At 46.3% G+C, this 7,813-nt stretch overlaps 1 long non-coding RNA gene across 1 annotated transcript; it reads left to right on the top strand.

Moving 5' to 3' along the window:
• The first annotated feature begins 709 nt into the window (after positions 1-709).
• Positions 710-7,328, top strand: LOC140207644 (uncharacterized). The gene is made up of 4 exons (XR_011888608.1): positions 710-994; positions 3,371-3,436; positions 4,456-4,501; positions 7,218-7,328. It is a non-coding gene; the product is annotated as an uncharacterized lncRNA (long non-coding RNA).
• The last annotated feature ends 485 nt before the right edge of the window (positions 7,329-7,813 follow it).

Below are 7,813 nucleotides of genomic sequence, written 5' to 3'. Positions count from 1 at the left end.
TTGGATTGCCTCATGCTACTCCTTTTCAAATCCGACTAACTCTATTACATCTTTCCCTCTGCTTAATGTTCTGTACTTATTTAGTCCAAACTATAAGTTCACATTTTTCGGAAAGATTTCTACTATTTGCATTAATTTCTTTAGCTTTAGAGGAGAAGTAGAGTTTAATTTCAAATCGTCCAGAAAGGTGTTTTAAGGTACAATTCGCTTCGTTGTTTAAGATCTGAATCCCGATATTCCTCTAACTAAATAAATTAGACAGCGGATTTGAAGACCGTCAAATCCCTTGCAGGCTTCGGACGTTGCCCGAAAAAAATGCCTTCCTTTAATTTGAATTGCATGGGTAACCTGCACTGCTGCCTCTGGGGGCGGAACAACGTGCTGTGGCCATCTCTTACAGTAACTCTACATGAGCGCACAGTTCTGCAGTATGGATTGCTGTACGAAGTGATTTAACCTGAGGTCGGTCTCCGGATCTGCAGCCACTGGATCTGACCTGTGATTTGAGTGTTGTATCCCAGACTCACCCTGGTCGGATAACAGACACTGACAGTCAGTAGATCGACCACAGAACAGGTGCAGTTCCGTGTAACGTCCGAAATGTGATGGCGATCAAATTAGGATTATAGCGACGCAGATGCCTTCCTCCATTTGGGTAAGAGGTTCAGTTCATTTGGAATCTTTGTGAAGAACGGAGAGGTTTCTCAGAAACTGTCTTCCTGGTTGGAAAAGTAGGTGGCGGGTTCAGAATGCGGTCTGGATCTACTTATGTCTGTGATATTGCGGCAGTGTCCGAGTTAATTAATGAACTTCTGTTTGCACAACGTAGCAGCATTCGATGACGCAACATTTGCGTTTGGAGTGCTTAAAATCACGAGTTGTTTTTTTTTTCTTCTCCTGCATTGGTTGTTCTGCATAACCACAGCCTGTGTCATCTCTCCGTATATAGAGACTCTGGACAAGCACACAACCAGTATAGCAAGGAAACACTGAGGTAAGCCATAGCGCTTAGTGTCTCTTCAGTGGATCTGTAGTCACAGGATGTTAGAAACAAAGGGTCGTTCTGCACGTATAGCCCCCATCTCCACCTCTCTATCTTCACCCCCTGTCTCTCTCCCCGACCCCACCCCGCCTTTCTCTCCTCTCTCTCTCTCTCTCTCTCTCTCTCTCTCTCTCTCTTTGAATTGCGAGAAGGGGATGGCGTGTATAAAAGTAGAAGTTTCGGACGAGGTATAGTACAAGTAGCAGGGTAGAACGCCATACCCTTCTCTCAGTTCCTCCGTCTTCCACAACGAAGCACATCTTACCCACTCTCCCTCCCTCCCCCTTTCTGCTTTACATACTGATCTCCCCCTACGCGACTCCCTTGTCGATTCGTCCCTCCTCACTGATCTCCCTCCGGGCGCTTATCTTTACAAGCGGAATAAGTTTTACACCTTTTTCCTTAGTAACCTTCAGGGCCCTAAAGAGTCCTGCCATGTGAACCCATACGTCACCTGTGAGTCTACTGCCCCCAGTGTGGCCTCTTGTATATCATAGAAACATAGAAAATAGGTGCAGGAGTAGGCCATTCGGCCCTTCGAGCCTACACCGCCATTTATTATGATCATGGCTGATCATCCAACTCAGAACCCCGCCCCAGCCTTCCCCCCACACCCCCTGGCGTAGATTAGGAGAGCGTTTGGCCAAGCATTTATGATCAATCCGCCAGAACAACCGGGATTTCGCAGTGGCGAAAAATATTAATTCCAAATGCATTTCCATTCAGATATGTCCATCCATGGCTTCCTCCACTATCGTAATGAAGCCACACTTAGGTTGGTTGGAGGAACAACACCGTTTATTCCATTTAGGTAGCCTCCAGACTGAATGCATGTTCATCGATTTCTCAAACGTCCTGTAATGCCCCACGCTCCTTCCTCCTTTCACCATTTCCCATCGCCCTTTCCCTCTCTTACTTCATCTCCTTGCCCGCCCATCGACTTCCACTCGTGTTCCTCCCCCCATTTTATCTTTCTTCCATGAACTTCTGCCTCTTTCACTAATCAACTCCCCCTCTATTTACTGCATCACTCCCCCTCAGGTTTCACCTATCACGTGGCTGTTTCCCTCTCCCCTGCTCCCACCCTTTCATTCTACTTCTCGGTTTTTTTTCTCCAGTTCTGCCGAAGTGTTTCGGCCCTAAAAATTGACGTACTTTTTGCATACATGCTGCCTGGTCTGCTGAGTTCCTCCAGCATACTGTGTGTGTTGGTCCAATTTCCAACTTCTGCAGATTTCCGCTCGAATGAGAATGAGAATGAGAATCAGATTTATTATCTCTGACGTGAAACACGTTTTTTTTTTTGGCTGCAATACAGTGCAAAGACCCCCCAAAACGCGATGAATGAATGAATGAATACATAAATACATACATAAATAAATACATAAATAAATAAAGATAGATTGATGGATCGATAGGTAGATAGGTAGATAGATAGAGAGGGGGGGGGGTTGATTGATTGATAGAGACGTATCCAGTGGGCAAGGTCTCTGCAGGATGGAGTCAGGGAAGATGTTTTCCATGTCTCGGGTATTTTGGGTTGGAGAATGCTTTGTCATCAGGGGAAGACATTGATTATCAATCTCAGAGTGAAGTGTATTGCTGCTGATATATTTGGTAAAATTTATCGTTTTGCTCCAACAGTACAGCGTAACCACAGAAAATCAGTAAATTGCAATAAATATTTCAGGCAGGCAGCGGCTGTATGGAGAGAAAACCGAGATATTTTAGATCAAGTACTCTTAATTAGAACAGAGGCGAGAAAGTAAAGTAAGTTGGGTTATGCAGCACAGAAGGTAGGAAGGCGCTGTAGGAACGAAATGAATATCTCTTGTCGGGTGCGATTTCACCATTCCATTAGGTAGAAAATATTTTTATCTGATCTGCGAGGTAAATTGCAAACCTTGTTTTACAGACTGCACCAAGCACTCTCGCTCTTCACTCCTTCTGTTCGACCACCCCATCCCAATCCACTACCAGCCCTTACACCTTCCATATCTTCTTCGTCCACTTCCACCCAGCCACTCTTCCTGTCCCGCCTATTCTTTCGCACTCCCCTCTTCCTCATCGCTCTGATGGTGGCGAAGATGCTGGAATGCGCTGCGTGAGAGAGGAGAGGGAGAGTGCTTGGATGGAGATACTGTGACAGTTCATCCCCAGTATCGAGAAGAACTAATTAAAATCGTGATATTATAGCCAATGTAAGAAATCTTTATCAATACGATGCTGTTGACTGCTAGAATTGGTTGGGTGGGCAGGAGTGCTGCTTGCTGTATGGCCCTGTTCCCATGGCAAATACTGGGTAGTGACGGTTTCTGTTTCCCACAGTGTAACCATGCTGCCTGTGTTTCTGCTTGTAGCCTCGCTGGTCATCGAGACTGGCTTGAGTGAAAGGTAAGATCTGGGCCAAATCCCTTTGGTTCCGCCTTCCCACATCCGTCCCCCTGTCGAGATTCCTTGATCCTTTCCCCGCCCGAACTCCCTGCCCTGTGCCGCCTCCGACCCGGCCCTGCCGACTTCACCTCCCTCTTTCCATCTCGACTTCCTGGACCACCCTCCCTCCTCAGCAAGCTTTCCTGCACAAACTCCGCTTCTCCAATCTTCATCGCTTAAATCCTGGTTCTTCATGCTACGTATAAAGGGGCAAGGACAACACCGGAGGAGTCAGGTTACGCATTTGTACTGAGCCATGTCAGTAGCGGTAGATACTCCGCAACAGACAATATGTGAGCTATGAACCGAGCTCCTTTCACAAAATACATTCGCGCTCGATAACGGAATCGAAAAGTGTGTAACTCCTGCACGTCAGAGCTTTCAACATGCCATTGATCGTCCGCATACGGACACTACACGTGATCACAATCGATGTGAAGTAGTACATTACCCAGTCCCACCACTCATCAGCCCGTTTCCTTCGTGGCTTAATATTCATTTCTGTGCTAATACTCACTCCATCGTACCAGCTTTCTCAAACCAGCGCACATCTCCCTTCTCACCTATTCTCCAGACCATCCGCCATTCCAATCGTCCCCGATTGTCAAACTTTTCTCCTGGCTCACCCTCCGCGTTTCTCTCTACAGTCCTGTGTATACAATGTTCCGTCTTTCTTCCACGCTTTTCTTACATCATTGAGTTCTGCATCGCTTATGATTGGAACCAGAACCCGCTATGCTTTCTCACTCTGTCTCCAGCCCGGGGTCCCTCTGTAAATCTGCCTCCCACCAGATAACAACCCACATGCTTAGCGCACCCCTCTCTCAATGTCGTACTCTGTTATATTGGTGGGTATGATCTGAAAGCCCCTCTTTTCGGATGGCACTCTTCAGACGATCCACTGATCTGTGGAATGTGCAGCTACTAGGCTACGGTGTCTATTACGATGGTGATTTCTCTTCTTTTGCGCTTGCTTCCAGACGTTGCCTGGAATATGATGTCCTGTGTACCACTGCGGATTACCAGGTAATGGGATCGCGATTATTACTGTTCCCTTCTTCGTTCCCTCGGACGTCTCATCTCTCCTTCAACCACATCCGTTCTGCGGGGTACCTCCCTGTCACAGATCATTGTTCACTGTTTACAGCTGAGCCTCTAATTACCCGATACCGCCACCTGCAGATTCCCGTCCACGTCATTGACTCCGTTCCTCCGTCATTGGTTCTGAATATTGGATCTCCTTGTCCCTCAGCACAAGGCAGTCATCGGCAGCTGGACGACTGCAGCCCAGCTGACTGCCCACCCGCTCCGCACTTACCCCGGGGAGGGAAGAGTGGAAGATAAATTAAACATTATAAGAAAGATTTTGAGTCTTTTGGAGAGTGTATGGAAGAGCTTTACTAGTATCTTTACTGAATTAGTGAAGGACACTCGGAATGCTTTCTTTGGAGCGGAGATAGCTGACGCGATATTAATAGAGGTTTATAAGATATTGAAAGGGAACGATGACATGTACTTAACGTGAGAGGCTGTAGTTGCAAAAAAGTGTGAGGCCGTCAATTTTGCACATTTGCATCTGTGCGTGGGAGGTCTTCAAAGACCTCATGCTGAAACTACAGACCTTCTATGTGCTTGTCAGAACGAAAGGGAATGATAGCAAGTGCAGGGAACCTTGGTTTTCAAAAGCTATTGAGACCTTGATTAAGAAATGAAGAAAAAAGCTACATCACAGGTATAGACACGTAGGAATCAAAGAGGTGTTTACGGAGTGAAGGAGCTATAAGATGACACTTAGGAAATAATTCAGGAGGGCTAAACGAAGGCTAACTAGAAAACAATTTGAATCCTAAGTGATGATACAGATGTGTAAAGAGCAAAGGGATCGCCAGCGACAAAATTGGTCCCTGGAAGTTTAGAATATTCGTGTGCAGCCAAACCAGATGAGGGATCTCCTAGGAACTGTTTTGCGTTTGTATTTCCTCAAGAAGCGGACACGGAGTCTACAGAAATGAAGCAAAGAGACATCAACATGACTGATTTGCTACTGGTTACAGAGGATGGGGTGTTTACTATCTTGAGGGATATCATGGTGGATAAATACCCATAGCCTAACAATACGTTCCCTCGGACTCCACGAGCAGCAAGTACAGAAATTGTAGGGACCCGAGCAACAACATTTATCCCCTCATCTTTTCCACTAGGGGGGATAGCAGAGGGTGAGAGGGTAAGCAATGTTGTTCCGCTTTTTTTGAAGGCTTTAAACATAAACCAGGAAATTATAGGCCGGTGGTTCTGACATCAGTTGTGGAAATATTACTGCAAAGTATTCTAAAGGAACTGGTATACAATTATTTGGATAGACACTGACTGATTAAGCATAGACAGCATGGCTTCGTGCTTGGTATGTTATGTCTAACACAGTTACAGAGTTTTTTTGAGGAAGTAACCAGGAAAATGGATGAAGGCAAAGGATTGGTCAATGTCTAGATGGACTTTAACCAGTCATTTGGTAAGGACTCTTATCGGAGGTTAATCGTGAATGTCCATTAGTTCAGCGTTCACCGTCAGCTGGCTAATTGGATGGGACATTATCTTTGTGGGAGAAACCGGACAGTGACAGCAGATGGTTCTCTCTCTGACTTGAGGCCTACGATTGGTGAATCAGGCATCGGCGCTGTGCTCCTTGTTGTTTCTCATCTATGCAACTGATGCTATTGCGGTTAACTGGATCAGCAAAATTGCCGATGACAAGAAGTTTGGGTTTTTAGTGGAATGCGAGGAAGACTATCATGGCTTCCAGAGGGAGATACATCATCTCGCCTAAAATATGGCAGGTAGAACTTAATATGGACAAGTGCGAAGCTTTACACTTTGGCAGAATCAACCATAATAAGTCTTACAAAGTAAATATTAGGGCACAGAGGAGTGTGTTAGAAAAAAAGTGATCTGGAATACAGGTGCATCATTGATTGAAAGTGTCGTCATGTTTAGGTAGTGTCGTAGAGAAAGCGTTTGCACATTGGCCTTCATTAATCAATGTATTGAATACAGGAGATGAAATATTGTGTTGAAGTTGTTTCAGACGTCGGTAATTTGGAGTATTGTGTGCAGTGGTGTCACCTACCTGCAGGAAATATGTAAATAAGATTGAAAGAGTACGGTGTAAATTTACAAAGATATTGCCGTATCTAGAGGACCTTCGCTACGAGGAATTATTGAAATCCGTTGTTTGGATTTGAGCCTAACATATTCTGAGGATGTGCTGCGGACAGCTCGAAAGGATTGGCAGGCTTCGAGTGGCAACATGTCCTGCCCACAAATAACTCACCCTGACCTGTACTTCCTTATCATATGGGAGGACACCAAAATACCTGGATCACGGGGAGAACAGATAAATTCTCCACAGTCGAGAATGATTGTGCGGACGGCGGGGAATTGTACCTGTGTATCGCGTGCTATAAAACTCTACGTTAGCTGTTGCAGTGCCGTGCCGTCTTGCCGGCGTACTTTCGGTCCTGGAAGGGACTATTGATACAGGTGCGGAGTACCGAGTGCACCTGTGCAGAGTCACACGTGCGGTATTCAGCCGTACCGCAGGTCGGTTCCGTGGCATTCTATCCGTTACCATGCTCACATCGTTCTGCCTCGTCGTATGCTGTCCTTGATCCGCAATCCTGAAACGCACGTCACCCTAACCCCTCTTACTAATCCGCACGGTAACAACTCCATTCTCTGTCAACAGTTCCGCCGTTACAACGAAACAGTCTGGCTTGGAACACATGTGAGCAACGACATGGGAGCTCCAAACGACCTGCAGAGGCTGTACCGCTATATGTGGATGGAAGAAAGAAAAGGTAAGTGGGGAGAGGGGATGGGGAGTGGGAACTCTCCGCACTACCTCTTCGCTACTGGGTAATCTATGGGGAAAAATAAAAGTGCAGTCAACGTTTCGGGCCAAGAAGCTTCGTCAGGACTGGAAACAGTAAAAGATAAGGGGGGTGGGAGGAGTGATGGAGAAAGACCCGGGAGGATGAGGGATGATGAAAACAGCGAAGAAGTTGGTCGGTGAAAGAGTTACGGGGCAGGAGAAGGGAAAGTCTGATAGTACAGGAAAGAATGTCATGGATGATATAAGAGTGGCAGGAGCACCAGAGGGAGTGGATGGGCAGCCAAGCTCCGTAAGGGTGCAAGAAACACCGTCAATGCAGTCGTCGATGTACTGCGTGTAAAGTGCGGGATGGACAGCATGTACGTTTCGACCATAGACCGTTCTACGGAGACGAGTACATATCTAATCAGCTATATAGAGATTTTGAGGGAGTCATTACGAAGAAGGTA

Source organism: Mobula birostris, chromosome 13 (genome assembly GCF_030028105.1).
Source record: "Mobula birostris isolate sMobBir1 chromosome 13, sMobBir1.hap1, whole genome shotgun sequence".
NCBI lineage: Eukaryota > Metazoa > Chordata > Chondrichthyes > Myliobatiformes > Myliobatidae > Mobula > Mobula birostris.
Note: the sequence above shows the minus strand (reverse complement) of the source record. Positions and strands in the feature narration are given on the sequence as shown.